Below are 18,940 nucleotides of genomic sequence, written 5' to 3'. Positions count from 1 at the left end.
GGCCTGTATTCTTTTAAAATGCCAAAATCTTAAAAAGAATAAGGAACTGATTCAGCTTAATGGAGAATAGAGACATGCCAACTAAATGCTGTCTGTGATTATGGCCTGGATCCTGTACTAGGAAATAAATGCTATAAGAACATTAGTGGAATAATTGTTTAAATTGGAGTATGGACTAGAGATTAGATAAATATATCAATGTTGAAGTTCCCAAAATTGAGAACTGTATTGTGGTTGTGTAAGAGAATATCCTTGTTCATAGTAAATACACACTGAAGTATTAAGTGGGTACGGGGGCATGATATATGCAACCTACTACCAAACGTTGTAGAGATAAATGGTAGAACGCACATGCACACACACACACACACACACACACACACACACTAGTTATTTCATCTAATATCTTAGTGTCTTCCTTCTACTTTCCTATACTGCAGCCATACTGGTTTTCTTTGCATTTCTTAGAAATGCAAGCATGTTCTAGATCAGGGCCTGTGCTCTCACTATTCCACTGTTCGGAATGTTCTTCCCCTAGAAATTCACTTGCCTGGCGTCTCCTTGTCATTCAGGTTTCAGATCACCTCTTCAGAGAGACTTCCCTTGACTACTCAACATAATGTGTTTCCTTTCCCCCAGAGCACTTATCATTATCTGAAGATGTTTAATTTATTTTTATGCTTTTTTTTTTCTTTTGTCAGCCTCTTTCCACTGGAATCACACATCATAAGGAGGGACCTTGATCAGGAATCTGTCCCCAGTACCTAGAATAGTGCTAGAAACATAAGCTCTCAATAAATATTTGTTGAATGGAAGAAGGTGGGATTGGGGGATGGTGTGGGAGGGACAGGACGCTAGGAAAGTTGGCAACGTGGACAGGGTTACTGTGTGTGTGTGTGTGTGTGTGTGTGTATGTGTGTGTGTGTGTGTGTGTGTATTAGTGTCTAGTGTTCCATTCTACACCAAGTACATTTTTTAGAATGGAGAAGGAAAATGCTGTGTAAAATATGCTTATTTGAAACTTAGAGGCTGATCAGAATCAGCAATTTTGGAGAAAAAGAGGAATCAAAAGAGAGGAACTTTATTATGTCCATAACTCAATTGTAACATCAGCTATTTTTTTTTTTTTGATGACATAGTCTATCTATATTAAAACAGCAGTTAGAATGGTAGAAGGATCTAGTTTCCAGTTACATCTACACGGATGGATTTTCCTGTATTTTGGGACGTTCCCCTTCTATCCTATTTAGAACAACGTTATAATTTTCCCATTCTACTGAGATCAGTACCTGGATGTCTTCATCCTCACTTCTCTGTGATACTTTTCTTATAATCTTTGCTATGTGGACCTGTGATGTGGATCCATGTTGCTCCAAGTGTGCTCCTTGCATCTGAATCACTTGCACAGCCTGTTAATAACGCAGAATCCTTGGCCTAAATCAAAATCTCTGGGAGGGGAAATAGAGAAACTAGTCACTTTTTAAAAATGTTATATATTTTTTAGAGTAAAAAATATATTTCAGAAATTCAAAATGTCCTGGGATGTGTAGTAAACAGTTTCCTTCTAACCCAGTTTCCCACCCACCTGCTTTCCTTTCTCAGAAGCATGTACTGTTATATTAGTTTATTGAGCTTTTGTATCTCTGCCTTTTACATTTGTTCTATAATAATAACTACATCATTAGATTTTTGTAATTCATGACAAAATGTTAGGTCTAAATTTTCATCTGATCTGTATATAGATATTTTTCTGTTGAGTGTTTTTTAATTCCCCTTTTCTGTTCCTTTCCTCTCTCTCTCTCTCTCTCTATATATATATATGTATATATACACACACACATATATACATATGTGTGTGTGTATATATACATACATATATATATGTATGTATATATATATACACACATATATAGTATCTCTGTATGGCTCCTATGCTGGTTCCATTTTGATTACTCAATTTTGAATGACTTGAGTTTTTACTGAGTCAGCTGTCATAGAAGATCAATGTGGGAAAAGGGCAAGAATGTGTTTCAAGTTAGGGACATTAAAAGAACAATTCTGTGATATACGTGGGAATTCATTGGTCTTTTTTCTCTCTTCTCCAACCAGATAAAATTAGTTCATAGTGTAAATTGTCTCTTTCCTTACCTCCTTATGAGCAGATGATCACAATGCTGTTGCTGCTGCTGGTGATGATGATGATGATGATGATGATGATGATGATGATGATGATGATGAAGGGGAGAAAAAAGATGGGGAAAGAGTGAGCATGCCTAGTCTAGGGGGTTCTTCTTTAAGACCATCTCCTGTATCTTTTGGAATCAACCTGTGCATCCTATTCCCCACTGTTGCAAACAAATTATTACAATTTTCCACTCCAGCGTATACCCTTAACCTTGGTGAAATGCCTTTGCCAACTCTTTCTGAGATCTATAGCCCTGGGTGATCACCCTTCACTGAATTTTCTTGAATCTCTGCTTAATCCTCTCTGCTTTTATCATTCTTTTGTCTCCTTTGAGATTCAGGGCTTCAACTACTTTTTAATTTTGCTGAATATCATGTTTGTGTTTCCTCTTCCTCTTGATGTTTTGGGGTATTTCTAAAAGGCATTCTGCTTTTACACCACTGTATTTAATTCAAAAGTTGGAATCTGCATTTTGTATTTAACTAACTAACTAACTAATTAATTAATTAATTTTATGCCTACAGCACCCCATCTTCCTAGGTGGTCTCCCATCCAAGCAAGTACTACCTGGGCCGACTCTGCTTAGCTTCCGAGATCAGATGAGATCGGGCGTGTTCAGGGTGGCATGGCCATAGATGGAATCTGCATTTTGAAAGGTACTCCAGCATTACATTTTAAAGATAATCACAAATTCTTTGACATTCTTTCTACTGAGAGGTGGCATCTAATTTCCCTTTCCTTTGAATTTGGATTGGCTTTAGTCACTCACTTATAGTAACTCATTTATAACAGAATGTGACAGAAATGACACTACATGACTTCTGAGTTAAGTTAGAGAGACCATGAAGCTTCTCTCTTATTTGCTTGCCCTTGAAGCCTTGAGCTACCATGTAAGAAGCCTGGCTACTTGAGGCTACCATGCTGTGAGAAGGTCCAAGCCACATGGAGATGCCATATTAAAAAAACTGGGTTGATAATCCCAGTTGAGTTTAGCCTTGGAGTTATCCCAGCCCAGGCACCAGACATGGTGAAGAAGACTCTAGCTTATTCCAGCCTCCAGCCATCTGGTACAACCCTGTTTAAGTCTTTTGAACAGAAATTGTAAAGCAGATATTTTGAAGCAGATGTTGTGAAGCAGACACTATCCTCAGTGTGCTCTGTCGGAATATTTGACCTATAGAAGCCCTAAGCATAGTAAAACAGTTGTAGTTTCATGCCTTTAATATGGGAAGGTTTATTAAGTAGCAGTGGATAGAATGCCCGATGATACTTTTGCACAATAAAATTTGAGAACTACTTCTGCGATAATTTCCACTGCACTCAAGATAATCGATGGGGTGGCTTTGTGCTGTTTGAACGTAGCTAAGCTAGAACTACATTTCTCAGAATTTCCCTCCCTTTGATGTTCCAGGTTGAGGTTGGTGACAAAAGAAATTTGTGCAAGATTTAAAAGGTGGAAGAGAAAAAGCAGCCATTTTTAATGCTCTGAAGGTCAGTATAGGGCATCATTTCTTATTGCAACTCAAATATGTTATCACTGATCTGCTGGTTTATGTTGTCATGGAACAGAAGCCTGTACCTCTTTCAGCTTCTGATGGAGTTTTTTTTTTTTTTTTTTTTTTTTTTTTTTTTGGATAGTTTTTTTTTTTTTTTTTTTGAGCCTTGGGCCAGGTGAAAGTGCAGCTCCATGGTGAAAGATACCAGAGACTGGGAGAGTTAGCACACCCCTGGAGCAAAACAGTGAATGAGTACTGCTGTCCATCCACATTAAAAACAAACAAATGAACAAAAAATCTTCTTCTCCTCTTTACTGCTAGAGATTTGAAAGAACACACTTGCCAGATTAATAATATATACCAATGACAGGCTGTTTCAGAAAAGGTATCACATCTAGTATAGAAACTGTGATTGAGACTACCACTTGGTTAAGTTTATATAAGTTTATAGTAATAAATCAGCAACTGTCAGTTGATCAATTTTCCTTTTCTCTGTTTCCTTTAATTCTTCTAACTTCTGTAATTCTTCCCAGTATGTGGTATCCCTTTTGACATAGTATCATGACTGGAAGAGGAGGCAGGTGATTCCAGAGGCTTTCACTTGACCATTTCTACCACAATGATGCTTATGCAACAGGTCAAGAAACAAATCTGAGGGTTTTCCCCATTTTTAAATATAATCATCCCAAGGATGCACTCAGAGACTTGACAACTACTGGTAGGTTCATGTGCTCTCTATACCCACCGTGAGATAGAATGGGGCTAGGACTCCACTTAATCTCCTGTCTTTCATAAACCTCCACTCTAACCTGGGACTATGATGGCATTTCAGGTCCCCTGGCATCAGTATCAGCCCAAACTGTGTATCCAATAGCTCTCAAAAGGTCTGGGTATTCCCCTTTCCCCATTATGTCTGGAAAATGGCTGCAGATCCCTTTGGAGGAGGAATGGCGAATTGCTTGTTGTATGTTTTTGCAGTGGCATTGCAGGGTCATTTATTGAAGGGATTAGGCTTCCTCTTCAATAAGTAGGCTCTGAGTCTCAGAACTGCCCTAAATCTAGAAAATGAGACTGCAAGTACCCATTGTGACTGATATCTGCCTTTTGCTCACCAATTTTTTGTGTGGTTATATAAGTTTTGTGTGGTTATATAAACCAAATAATTTTCTAATCTGTTGCCCATCTATATTTCTCCTAGTAACACCATGGTCTATTAGCCACTGCCACAGATCTTGATAGGCCAAGGGACCTTGATTATTACTCAGCCTTTGTCTGTACTACAATAATTTTTACCTCAACTTTTAAGATTAGGTGCTACCATCTTGCTTCTGTTATTCTGGAATCCTATCACCCTGGTTAATGATAGAGAGCCCAATTCCATGGCAGCATCTCCTGCAATCAACTATGATGTGTAGAGGACACTTACCTTTGAACTCAAAGATGTTGGTGCCCCATCACCAGTGTTACCTCTCATTGCTCTTGTGATGGGAGTGCCCCCTGGGCCTTCCTAGGGAACCTACTTAGGCAGCAGTTTCTCTGGTTCATATAACACTCATTCTAACATTTGTACTTTCCTGAACCTACTAACATCTTCAACACTCTGTCAAAGGCATTACCGGCATTTTTATCTCATGGCAGACCGGCATTATGTCCAAGCTTCAAGGAGTCATCCCAACAGTGTTTGAGGACTGACTTTGTGTGTCTTTATCAGGACAATAAGCCTCATATCCTGAAAGAGTGCTCCCATGTCAATAATCGCTCCCTTGTCCTGCCTTATATCCTTCCCTCCCTGTCTAACATCCTCAAGCTCCACTCCCACACATTCCCCAGTTCCTGCCGATACATGTTGGCCAGGTATTCAAATTCACTGGGTGTGTATACAGTATGTTTCTAGAGGAAGAATTTCCCACTTGAGTTGTGCCATGACTTGTTCCTAGTCTTCAGTTTGAAGGCAGTTAGGGAAATGGAGCCAGATCTTGAGGAGGACAAGCACCGTTTTGTGAAGAATCTACCTCATGTGAGATCGTTTGGATGTCTCCAATAGAATGGAGGCTGTTCTCTTTCAGTGAGTTGGGGATGGAGCTGCTTTTGCCAACTTGGAGGATTAAGAGGTATCAGAGCTCAAGGTTATTAGACTCTTACATCCAGATATCCCCATCTTAGTCTCTGGTTTTAACTATCCTCACATCAGGTCTTAGACCTTGACTTGAGACCTGTTCAGGCTGTTGTTCATTATTATTTGAGCTCTGCTAGCCTAGCAATGAAATCCTGGACTTGATTTTCAGCAGAGTCTGCCCCCTGTGGCTACAAAGGGTAAGAACCTCTTTAAACACTGCCATGGGGGCTTTCTCTTACTCTCACAGGATGTCTTGAGATGTCTGACACTTTCACAGGATGTTTCGAGTTGTTAATCTGAGCACATATATTTTTTTCTTCAAAGCTTTGAAAGCTATGAACAAAAGCCAACCAACTCTATTATCTTTATAATTATCTCTTTCTTACTTATCGCCAATAATAGTATCCGTACCAATCAATGTCTGACCTGTAAGTAACCCAGTTCCAAATTTCTTTCTGAGGGTCTACTTTCAAGAGCTACTTCTACTACCAACTGTTTTAGCCTAGGTTCTTCAAAAATGCAGAGTCTGAGACAAGGACTTGCATGATGGTTGTTGGTTATTTTGGAAAATGATCTATGAAGGAACAGAAGAAGGAAGAATGAAGCAGGAAATTGGAAGATAACCTAAGAGCACATCATTGAGTTGATCCCACTGTGGGGAACAGAGGTTAATCCTTCCCAGAATGCTCTTGGAGGTCATATAGAGCGTGCATAAAACTTGTCTTCTTGAAAGGGAAGGAGGGAATATTCATCATTCATTTCTTGTGCAAGGATTGCCCCATGAGGTATTAACTTTCTCAAATTTTCAGTTTTTAGAAAAATTATTTGGTTCTTTTGTATTCTCTAAAGGTGATCACTGAGGTTTTATTTTAAAGTATTATTATAAACTTATAGATTTTACTATATTTTATATGTTTCATTTTATTACAATCATGATTCTTATGGATAATATCCTGTCTTTGGCTATTGGGAGACCCTTCAAATTGCTTCCATTTTTGACCATTGGGAACTCCTTCGCATTGGTTCTTGTGACCTTTCGACATGACCCCAGTGGACTTCAATAGCTTCCTTGTTTTCTAGTATGACTAGATATTCCAGGCTCATTCCTGCTCCACACAGGAGCTCATTCATTTGCCCAAGGAGCCTGGGGTTCCTTTTCAGGAGAAATGGTATTTATAGATTACAGTCTGGGCACTAGGGGTCCTCATTGGGTTGGTCATAGGCCTTTTCCCTGGACAGAGCTAGAAATGTGTATTGTATGAAAAAGAAAGCTATCTCATGGGTAAATACTCATATTTCCAATTTAAATAAAATATTAATTTTATTGACTTTATATTTGTATCTTTTTACTCTTATTTATTAACATACTTAATTTGCTTTAGCTTATTCTATGTGTATATATGATACTTTCAAACATCATTAACAAATTACTTATTTCCTTTAGCCTATTATATACATGTGTTTAATAGCTTCAAACTATTGTTATTAGCAATGTGATCCCTGAATACAACTTAAGATTATTTTGCAATTTTTTTTGCAGATTTTTGCAAATGTTTTTTCCTTTAGATTATATTTCACTAGGAGGGTATTGTCAAATTTCTGTATTTTCAAGTTATTGAATTAATTCTCCTTTATATAGTTAAGCCATCAACTTGATATACTTGATATTTTGTTTTCAGTTTTCAAGGACTGATATTTTCCTATCTTGATTTAATTTTGTTTTATAATTATTGAGACTATTTACATGGTTTCTAAGTTAAAAGTTATAAAACGAAGTTTATTCAGAGAAGTTTAGTTTCTAAATCTATTTTCTCTAATCCACTTCTTCCTCCTAAAAGTAACCATTTTCTATTACATTTTAATGTATTCTTCAATTTTTGAAAATATATGGATTTTTTCATATTTTATCCATTTTTATGTAAAAGATAGAATACTATACACTTCACCCTGCACTTTGCTTTTTCCACCTAACTATATATCATGGAGTTCATTCTGTAGTGGCACATAGAAATCTTATTCCTCTCTACAGCTGCATAGTTCTCCGTTGTGCAAATTTATAAATCGAAGATAGTAACATTAGATTTGGAATAAGTAACTAGAAGGCTAAAATAGTCAATTATTGTAATGGGGAAGGCTACAAAAGGAACAGGTTTTGAGGGTAATATCAGGAATTTGGTTGAGGTCACATTTTGTTTGAGATGCCTATTAGACACCCAAGGAGAGTTATGAGTAGACAGTTTTGTCTATATGAGTCTAGAGTTCAAGAGCAAGGTCTGAGCTAGACATATAATTTGAAAGTTAATAGCCAGGGAGTATGGTGAAATAGTATGGAGGGGTAAATGCCCCAAGCTGGTTAATTCTCCCTTGTTTTTGTTAACTCCTAACTCTAGCTGAGATTTTGGTTGCTTGATTTTATTCCCTGAACCCCTCTTTCACTGATTTCCCTTGTGAACGCAAAGGCAATCATTGCCTCAAAGTGGAGCAGGGAAAAAGCAAGAGGAAATGTAACTTGTTTTCATTAACCTATTTCTTTCTACGAGTGTTCTGCCCCAGGCCATAGCCAACCCATCTGCCCCTGCCCACTTCAGGTGCACTACTTCCATCTCCCCAGAGGTCTCTTACAGCCCATGTCATTAGTTCCTGGAATTCATGTTCCCTTTAAGCTTTTCCTTGTCTGATTCTGGGGAAGGGAACCAGCAATTTATGCCAATTTTCTGTCTTTGTAGGAACCAGAAATTCTATTTGTTTTTAAAAATTAAATAAGGGAAAGGAATATTTATTAAGCAAAAGAAGATAGGGGAGACTCTGGTTTATCATCTTTTTCAAATATCCTATGAAAATATCTCCAAGAAATTGAACCCAATTAGAGTCAAGTTGAGGAAAACGGATTTGACAAAGCTGGGACCTGCATACTGGGTGAAAAAATTAAAAATTGCTAATTGCTAGAAAAAAGAATTCTTTGTGAAGAAAGGTTATAATATGAAAACTCAAAAATTTTACCATGGGTAAACATGTGTAATGTCTCCTTAAGAGATATTTTCCTAGTCTACAGAATGCGAGGGGAAAGATAGCAAAGTTCATCACAGATTATTTCATCGGGAAGTTATAATCAACGTTAAGTATAATAACTACTAAAGTAACCAGGAGGGTAGATTATAAAATTAAACTAGGTGACATAATTTGAAGTAAATAAAATTTAAGTAGATATTAGGAAAGTATTTATGGAAATTAATATCTACATTTTATATAATTCCTCTTGATTGACTCTATGTCCTTAATATATTTACCCTTTTCTATTTCTGTTCTGGTGGCAACTTCAAAAATTTTACAAGAAATATATGCTCGTTATCCCCTAATACAAGTGAATACAGAGTCAAAAGTGAAAGTTTTCCTATAACAGTACTTTCCCTTCTAGATGCAACAGAACATACCTCCCAGAGATAACCACCCTTGACAGTTTTGTATTTATCTTGCCTGTCTTAGTCCATTCAGGATGCTATAACAAAATACCATAGACTGGGTGACTTATAAAAAACAGAAATTTATTTCTCACAGTTCTGGATGCTGAGAAGGCCAAGATCAAGGCGCCAGCAGATTTGGTGTCTGGTAAGAAACTGCTTCCTGGTTCATAGATGGCCATCGACTTCTTGTGTCCTCACCTGGAAAAGGGGTGAGTGAACTCTCTGGGGTCTCTTTTATTAGGGCACTAATCTCATTCATGGGGGCTCTGCCTTCATGACCTAATCACCTCCCAAAGGCCTTTCTTCCAAATACCATCACACTGAATATTAGGTTTCAACGTATGAATTTTGGGGAGACACAAACATTCAGTCCATCGTACCCTTTTATATAAATTAAACTTATTTACATGTAAACAAACACACACGGGATCACTTTATACATATATATTTCTGAAATTTACTATGGGCGTATTCCCATATTAGTACATTTAGATCTATGTCATTATTTTAAGTAGCTGAAATTCATTTTGTACATATATTAATATATGACATTTTTTATTGAAATGACACACAAAAAGATAAAGAAATGAATCATAGCTTCTTTTATTCTTTTAAAATTAAAATGATATAAAAATAATAAGTAATGCCTGCTCATTGGTCCTAGTTATACATCTTCTCTACGTTGCCAGTTTGTATTTTTTGCCTGTTCACTAAAGAATAAATTCACAGATCTATAAGGCTAAGGTGTAAAAAGCAATACATTTGTACCAGAAGCAAAGAGACTCTTGCATATTTGATCTTTAAGACTGGGGAGTAGAGGAAAATGTATTCAGTAGTTTTTCAGATAAGGGAACAAAGGTGGAAGATAAAAATTAACATTAAAGAAAGAATTTTTAAGGTATTATATGAGATAGGCAGAAAAGCTTCATGTAAAAATCTTTTCTCAAAGGTACTTTCTCTTATTTAAGGTAAATAAGGCCTAGTAAAGAAGAAAGGAACTTCATTCTCATAAATGAGAACAAAACCTCAGGTCATTAAGGTTAACATAGAAAGAGAAACAAGGAGAGAGTTCTTATAAAACCTCTCTAGAGAATGTGAGGCTTGATGGCTGAAGGAGAAATTAATGTCAAAGGAAAGCTCTTGCACCGAGAGACAAAACTTCATGTACTTATGGCAAAAGGAAGTGGGGAACATTTTTTTTTTTTTTTTGGATAGGAAAGAGGAAATAACTTCAAGCAAAATTTCTTAAGATCCCTGCCTCAGTATTTCAGGCATTTGAAGGACTGCCATATGGAACGGGGATTAGGCTTTGTTCTCTAAGGCTCAGAAGGGAGGTTAGTATTGCAGGGTGTGGTCACGGGTAATAGTCACAAAGTTATCCAACAGCGGTTATCTGCTGCATGCCAGGAGCTCTCAGGAGCTGATAATGTCTGAGCAATGATGAAATGACTGAGGATTACAGCAGCAATTCCTACTCAGTGGGGATTAGATTTGTAGACTTCTGAGATCCCATCTAATACTGAGATCCAATGTTATTAAAAGAAAGAATCACACATACTCAAATCCCCTTCAGCAGGGCTGACACTAGTTATGGGTGCGGGAGTGAGGTGGGGTGGCTCTGCGCAGTGGGGAGGCTGTTGGCGGGTGGAGGAAGAGCTGGGGAAGTATTTCTAGCAGACTTCATTAATATAAACAGTTTGATTTAAAATGTATTGCAAAGTTCATGGGCATCTGGGTGGGGGCAGGGTCTGAGAGCTCCCCTAAGGAGAGAAGCAGAAGCTGGCAGGGGCATGCTCCATTTGAATGGCACTGAACCCCACTTAGGCGCTGGAGGGAACTTTGACCATTTCAAGGAAGACAATTCAAAACCTGGTGTAGCCAGAGCAGTAGCCCCTTTTGTTGCAGTATGAAGGTTGTACTGCCCTTTAATTGGAAATTATCAATCTGGATTTACTTAGAAGGCATAAAAATAAAGTTGATAGGTGAACAAACAATATCTGAGGAAATATATCGAATGTGATTATGATTAAAGAAGTTTTTAAATTTATTATTCCATTTTAAACTAAATTTTTGCGTAATTTTCTCCTTCATTTAAATTAAAATGTAAGAACATGAACTTTACCATGTACCAGGAACTGAAAAAGATGATATATCATCAGTGGGATTAATATTTTAAAGCCTGAATAATGATGTAATGCAAAATAGGTTGAAAATTAAATTGTTATTCTACTTAGAAAAAATTACATAACATAAAGTCTAAGGGTAATGAAATTCTTCAATGTCTAATATTTCTAGTCCTAGTTTCAAGGTGAGAGAAAAGATGCATACAGGTTTTTCTCAATAAAAGAACACAATCGTAAGTATTTAAGGCCAAGAGAAAAAAGAAATTTGTAGTCTTAAAGAACAATTTAATGTTACGTGAAATGTCCTCTGTCAAAAATCCTCTTGTCTTAAAGACTCTAGTAATGAAGTTTCGAAAAAGTAGTTTTATGTAAATGAAAATCTCCAGAATAAGACAACAGAGTTTCATGACTTTAATGCCAAGTTATAAAAAGAAACATAAAAATAAATGTTTTCACAAGAATGAGAAAGTGGCTTGATGTACAATCTCTTGAATAAAAGAATAAAATTTTACTCCTAGAGAGAAAGGGGGCAGTAGAATAAAAATAAATTATTTGTGATGGTAATAAGAAAAATAGCTTTATTTTGTCAATCTCTCTAAGAATCCTACTTAATATTCCTTAAAGCTATTGACAAGGCAAATGACAACAAAATACTCTAGGTCTTTAAGTCCAACCTAAAAGAGAAAATGAAGAATTAATATGTATAATTTCACATGCAATATCATCTCTTTAAGAAATCCTGTTTGGTTTTGTTTTTAGGATCTTCTGAAATTATGGCAAGTGTCCTTTCTCAGCTAGATTGTACCTTGGTGTTTTTGATCTTGAAATAGAAATTTCAGACACCCAGGGCCAGAGGCCATCAGAGGATTTCTTATCACCTTTACGGCTTTGCTGACGCCCATTCTCCGCCTGAGGGTGCTTCCTTTAAGCTCCTGGTGGTCTCCACCTCTGTCAGGACATAAATGAGAGTGGGCAATTGAGTGTCTGTAGGAATGACTTCGTGAATTTTCCAAGGAGTAAGATTGTTTTTCACTTCACCTATTATTTTGCTCAAAGCAGATACTATGAGCCCATGGAGATATCTCATCATATTTACGTCATTTGAGTCACCAAGGGGCAAGTCCTCTTAGAAACATGAAAACATACAAGCATGGTTTTTCCATAAAGAGGGTTTATTTTTATTTTTATTTTTTTTAAATTAGTAAAGTTGTAAAAAAATCTACCTTATTCTCCCTTGTGTCAGAGGTACAGTATGGCTTCTGGGAAGAGGTTTATGAATCTTGCAGTACCTTGTTTAAGAAAAATAATTAAGAATGGTCTGTTAATCCCATCTACTGCTAATGAGAAGAAGAACAGGGTTGGAATAGGGTCTCTGGCTCCATGTTGAGGTGTTAGAAAGCTGGACCAGAGAAGAAAAAAGTAGACTGGGGGAGAATTTCTCTAAGACATGGCAAGAAGAAGGGAAAATAATATTATTGAGAAAACATTCTATACAAGGGAACAAAACTTTACCCCTATCAAGCAGAGGTACACCAAAATAATATTTATGGTTGTTGGAGGTTTAGGGGCCAGTAAGTTAATAGCTATCTTTCCTGCATAGCTTGGACTGAACCGAGAATAGATTGAAGAGATGGGCAGATGGAGATAAAAATATCAGCTTCACTATTGAAAGAAAGCTAGACGGAGTGACATGGCTTAGATCTGTGGCCAAAAGTGATTGCTAATTCTTTCTTTGAATTAGAGACTTACCCAGAATGGCACAGCGGAACAACTGCAGGCTCCTTAAGCCACAGCACAGAGTAGACCCAAATGCATGCTCTGAAGGTAGGCAGGTCACTCCTAGTCTTTTCTTCCTTGATCTCTCTGCAGCTTTTAAAACAATTGATCACACCCTCCCCAAACACATTTTTTTTTTATTGGCTTCCAGCGCATCAGGTTTCTCTGGTTATCCTTCAGTCTCACTGGCTGCTCCTGCTGGTTTCCTCTGCCGGTTCTTCCCCTTCTCTGTGAACTGTGAGTGCTGAAATTTGAGTGTGAAAATGCTGCAGTGCTCACTGTCTCCTCTTCTTTCCTTCCTTTCTCTCTTCTGTCACCCCCACTCTTTTAGTGATCTTGTTCAAATATGGGCTATATGCTAATGACTCTCAAGTTTATATCTCCACTTGGGATATCTCCCTGAACTCCAGATTCTTATATCCAACTGTCTAATCGCCATTTCCACTTGCATGGCCAATTCATGTCCACTTTAGCACATGCCAAATGAAACCCTTTTCCAGCCTGGTCCTTCCTGTCCCCCTTTCTCTAGTTTTCCAGTTGCTCAGGCCAAAAGCTTCAAAGTCTCCTTGATTCCTCTCTCTCTCACACCTCACATTCAATTATCAGCAAATCCTGTGGACTCTACCTTCAAAATAAATTAAGGGTCCTATCACTTGTCCATCTCTATTGCCACCACCCTTGTGTAAGCCAACATCAATTCTCGCCTGGATTATTACAGTAGCAAAAAGCTATTCACCACCCCAACTATCCTCACAGTCTATTCTCAGAACAGCAAAGTGATCCAATGGGACCTTTAAAAAAATCTGAGTCAAACAAACACTTCTGTGCCCAAAAACTTTCAAAGGCTTCCTATTTAACATAGACTAAAAGCCAAAGTCTTTACTTATGCCTACAAAGTCTATATAACCTGCTTCTGCTCTGGCCATATGTGACCTCATCTCTTTCTCTTTCTCTAGAACCATCCTTTCTAGCCACATTCTTACTGGTCCTCAAACAGGCCAGGCATGCATTTGCCTCAGAGGCTTTTCACTTCCTATTCATGCTGCCTTCATAACTCTTTGTTCCAATGTCACCCTCTTACTGAGGCCTTCTCTAACCTTCACTTGCCACCTGCAACTTCTATATTTCCATCATTCTCCTTCCCTATTCTATTTTTCTCCATAACGTCTGTAATGATATGACACATATATTTTATTTATTTATCTATCTTCTCCCCAGCCTTCTTCTACTGCTCTCATAAATACATACACCACGAGGGCAAGAATTTTTGTCTATTTTATTTGATCCTACACCCCCAGCATCTAGAATATGGTCTAGAAAATAGCAGTCGCTCAAATATTTGTCGAATGAATAATTTTAAAAAACCGAATAAATGAATGAATCCCAAAGGGATAGCAGCTATGGTAAACATGCCCTTCCTTCTTTTGAACTCACCAATCACAAAATTCACTTCTTACATGACACTCTAGCAGAAATCTCTCCATATGGAAATCTGAGGATTGGGGAATAAGTGTTCCCTCAAAAAGTGATGGAGGAAAATATAAAAACCTATTAGAAAACATCTTCTTGAATAAGACCACCTCAGACGAGGTGGCTTTTAAGACTGAGGAAGAAGAGGGAAGATTAGGTTCATGCAAAATATTCCAAGTAGAAAACAAAACTCAGATTTTTAAGATTAATGGAGAAAAAGAAATAAAATGAGAAAATTTGTATTAGGAAGGAGGAAATACCTTTATGCAACATCTCATCTCTAAGCAAATCACCTTTGGTGTTTAAGACTGGGGTAAGGGAATAAAAAGTAATTATTCAGGTCTCAAAGACTAAGATATAAAAGGATAATATTTATGATAAGAAGAAAAAGAAATGAATGAGATTTTAAGAACTGGATAAGTAAAAATAAAAATTTCCCAGAGCCTTCAGTGTTTTAAGGACAAGCTCGTGGAAGGAAAATAAAATAGAAGAGAATGAATGAAAGTATTTGTGGAGGCAAAGGTGGATTTATTTGGCTATTTGTCTCACAACTTCTGCATGGTTTGTGGCTACATATATCCTTTTACTTCTGTCATTGTGATAACTCCTCTCAAACCCTCAAATAACATTCTAGAGATAAATTAAGCATCACGTCAAGTACTGTGTCATATTAAACCCCATGCTGATGAACCAAACTCGCTGTGAAACCCAGAAAGCCAGTCAGATTAAATGATGATCAGATTTTATTAGGTTATCTTGGAGGCAAGATTATAATTTAAAATATTTAAGAAATACTTTTTAGATTATAAGATAATGAAGAATATTTGAGAAATAAATTTTAGGTTTAATATAATTTATAAAATTACATTATAACAATATGCTTCAAATAAGGAAAACCAAAAATGTTCATTGTGTAGAAATGAGAATAATGGATAGTATTTAATTGTGTGTTACAGAGAACTTACTTTTGTACAGTATATCGCACATGATGGCCTTTTATCTTTCCCTCAGGACAGGTCAATATAGAGGGAAAGACATTGTGTATTGGTCTGTCATCTAAGACGATAGTTCCACATAGCCCAGTGGCATCACTCAGGCCAGGAGAGAGCCAGGGAGCCTCAGTGTCTGTGTGCAATTTGATCCAGTCCTTTGATGGATGAGAGCTGACTTCAGCTTCAGGGAGACTAGCTGCTGGAGTAGCAGGTATGCCATTCAGGTTGGGTATAGGTAACTGTACCATCTACAGTCAGGCTCACAGGAGAAGAGATATGACTTCTGTAAAGCTTAATAGTTTGTATAGTTAGAAGAAAATAAACAGCATCCATATTTTCTTTCTTGCCAGAACAGGAAAGCAGGCAAAAAGTCAGAACCTTTGTCTGAGAGACAAGGCCTAAGTAACTTAACCCACCACGACCTTTTTTCTGTAACTGCTCTGTCTGTCTCCATTCTTGTTTTCCTTTGATTTATTCTCCACATAGCAGCTGATTGGATCATGTCATTGTTTTGATTAAAGTCCTTCAACGTCGAGGCTCTTAAGGTGTCTACGTGATCTGGCTTCTGTCTCTCGTTTCTCACCATCAGCTCTTTGGAACCTTCCTCCAGGCCCACTGGTTTCCTGCACTGAATCAGGCTCTTCTCTGACTTGGGCCTTCACACTTGCTGTTCTTCAGTCTTTCGGCGCCAATTTCCACCAAATTTTCAGGTCTTAGTTGCTCAAAAAGCCATTTCCTTGTCCCTTCCCCAAACTAATCTATATTTTCCCTGTTACTCTCCCTCTCAAGTTACAAGGTTCTTTTCCTTCATAGTGCTCATCACGATTTGTGGTGATACATTATTTAGTACTTGCTTAATGCCCATCTCCCCCAAAAGATTGAAAGGCGAGGATCATGCTGGTTTTGTTCACAATTTTACATCTAGCTCTGCAGAAAGAATTGGCCAGGAATGGCCCTTTGAGAAGGATATAGCTAGTGGACACCAGGAGCAGGTCACTTAATACCAAATGTCAGAGTTCCCTACTCTGTGTTATGATGCCTTATGGAGACACAGAGATGAGATGAGCAGAGATGATTATCAGAAGAGCCGAGTTCATCTAACAGAGGGAGAGGGGAGAAGTGACAGCCGTGAAGCGTGGTTGGAGTGTGCAAGCACTACCAAGGGATAAACCTGCATAGGGACTGAGGTTCCTGAAGTCATGCAGGCTGGATGCTTGGACCATGGCATTGGTACGAAGAGCAATGACAGAACTTGAGAACATTTGAATGGCATGAATCAAGGAACATGAACTTAGGAGAAAAAAAAGCTTTGTTAATTATAAAAATATCCTCCCCTCCCCTCTTTTGAACTTTTTTGTAAATTGATTTCATTCTTCTCTCATAATTTAATCATTCATTCATGAATTCACATTTATCCAATAAACATCTGGGGCAATGTGTTCCGTATTATTTATGGTTAAAAAAGATCCAAAGATCTTACTTCTTTAAGAATTCAGCATTTAGTATAGGAATTTTAATATGGTAGACATATATTCAAATTGTTACAGCACACAGCTGTTTATGATAAATACTCCAAGAAGGGCAGAAAAATGAAGTGTTCTAGTACGTCAGTGACACAACCAGTGGTGCCCTAATTTATTGACTTTTAGAGCATTACTTAGAACTTAAGCAGTTAGCTAGAGGCACAGAACCAAAGATTCAACTAGGGGTGCAGGTAAATATTAACAAACCAGTACTGCATAGCTTTGTTATGACCAATTAATCAGACATAGGTTATGTCTGACCAATCAATCAGAACATGTCTGACTCATCAGCTAAGACTCCCAAACAATTAGAATAAACATTAGTCAAATATCAGCTGCAATCATTGAACACTTATCATGAATCAGGTACTGTCTTAACAGGGTTTTTAGCCTGGTTATTATGCTTTTAGTGAGGCAGAGGTTACAAATAGTTTTCAGTTTTTAGGCCCAATCAAATTGACATGTAGTGGCCCCCTGGATAGCTGAGTTAAGGATTCTAAAGCTGAGTGTAAGCTCACTGTAAAAGAATGTGGTGACTGATATGGGCAATGAATGGAGAAAGGACAAATTGTAGCACATGTGCCGTGTATTTGACATCTTTGCTGTGATTAAAAAACAGACAAGCCAGCATTCAAATCCTTAGGCATGTAGGACCTGTGCAACTTTGGGCAAGCAGCTTTATCTATCTAGCATCATTGTAAGACTCGGGTAGTAATACCTACCTCATAGGATTATTGTGAGAGTTAAACAAGACTATATTGGAGGGATAGTATGGAGAACGTTGTGTAAGAATTCCATTGTCTGAAGTGACAGCTCCCATGCTAAGATTCTGCTCTCTGTAGTATGGAGGTGAGATTCCAGCTTCATGTCCAGGCTAATGGCAGCAAGAGGCAGGAAAGGGAGGAGGAGAAAGCTTAAAGGCAGGACAGACCCAGTCCTGGTGGAGGAAGATGCAGTGATGGAGCCAGGAGCAGAGACCTGGGAGAAGGGATGTGTCTAACAAATTTTTTTTTGGTGAAATACTGTGGCCCTGTGACCCCTCCCCTGATTTCCTGGAATCTTTAGGAAAACTACACAAGTCACAATATGCTTGGTCCATTGGATTTTTTTGCGGGGAGAAGCTGGGGAAGGGCAGAGCTTTGGATCAAGTTTAGCAAGGGTGCAAAACAGTGTCTTCTCCTATTGGTGATGAATACTCAGTAAATGATAGTTATTGCCATCCCCATTGCTACCACAAGTGTTTCGGTAGACATATGAATAAGATATGACGATGGCCTAGAGGAAAGAGAGCTAAGTTGGCCTGGGTGGATCTGTCCTTAATTAGACTGTCATTCTTAAAAGTTAAGAATTCTTGTTAAGAAGAAGTCTTTGTTTAAATCTCAGGGCCCATGAGAGTCCAGACCTAAACCTATGTTTATATGGGCAAATAATTTTGACAAAAGAGCCAAAAACATACAGTGGAGAAAGGAAAGCCTCTTCAATAAATGGTGCTAGGAAAACTGGAAAGCCACTTGCAAAAGTATGAAACTACACTGTTGTCTGTCACCATACACCAAAATTAACTCAAAATGGATTAAGGACCTGAATATAAAACCTGAAATGATAAATTGCATAGAAGAAAATATAGGAACTAAACTCAAGGACCCTGGACTTAAAGAGGATTTTATGAATTTGACCTCAAAAGCAAGGGAAGTAAAAGCTAAAATAAATGAATGGGACTATATCAAACTAAAAAATTCCGCACAGCAAAAGAAACCATCAGCAAGATAAAGAGACGACCATCCGAATGGGAAAATAT

General features: G+C 37.7%; 1 long non-coding RNA gene and 1 pseudogene across 1 annotated transcript; one reads left to right on the top strand and one right to left on the bottom strand.

The window, feature by feature from the left end:
- Window positions 1-2,700: 2,700 nt before the first annotated feature.
- Window positions 2,701-2,822, bottom strand: LOC111729827 (annotated as a pseudogene).
- Window positions 2,823-3,594: 772 nt separating this feature from the next.
- On the top strand, window positions 3,595-18,645 carry LOC111729815. The gene is made up of 3 exons (XR_002776399.1): window positions 3,595-3,676; window positions 9,353-9,467; window positions 18,526-18,645. It is a non-coding gene; the product is annotated as an uncharacterized LOC111729815 (long non-coding RNA).
- The last annotated feature ends 295 nt before the right edge of the window (window positions 18,646-18,940 follow it).

This window comes from Pteropus vampyrus, unplaced genomic scaffold (assembly GCF_000151845.1).
Source record: "Pteropus vampyrus isolate Shadow unplaced genomic scaffold, Pvam_2.0 Scaffold283, whole genome shotgun sequence".
In the NCBI taxonomy this organism is placed as follows: domain Eukaryota; kingdom Metazoa; phylum Chordata; class Mammalia; order Chiroptera; family Pteropodidae; genus Pteropus; species Pteropus vampyrus.
This window is presented reverse-complemented; position numbering and strand designations above follow the sequence as displayed.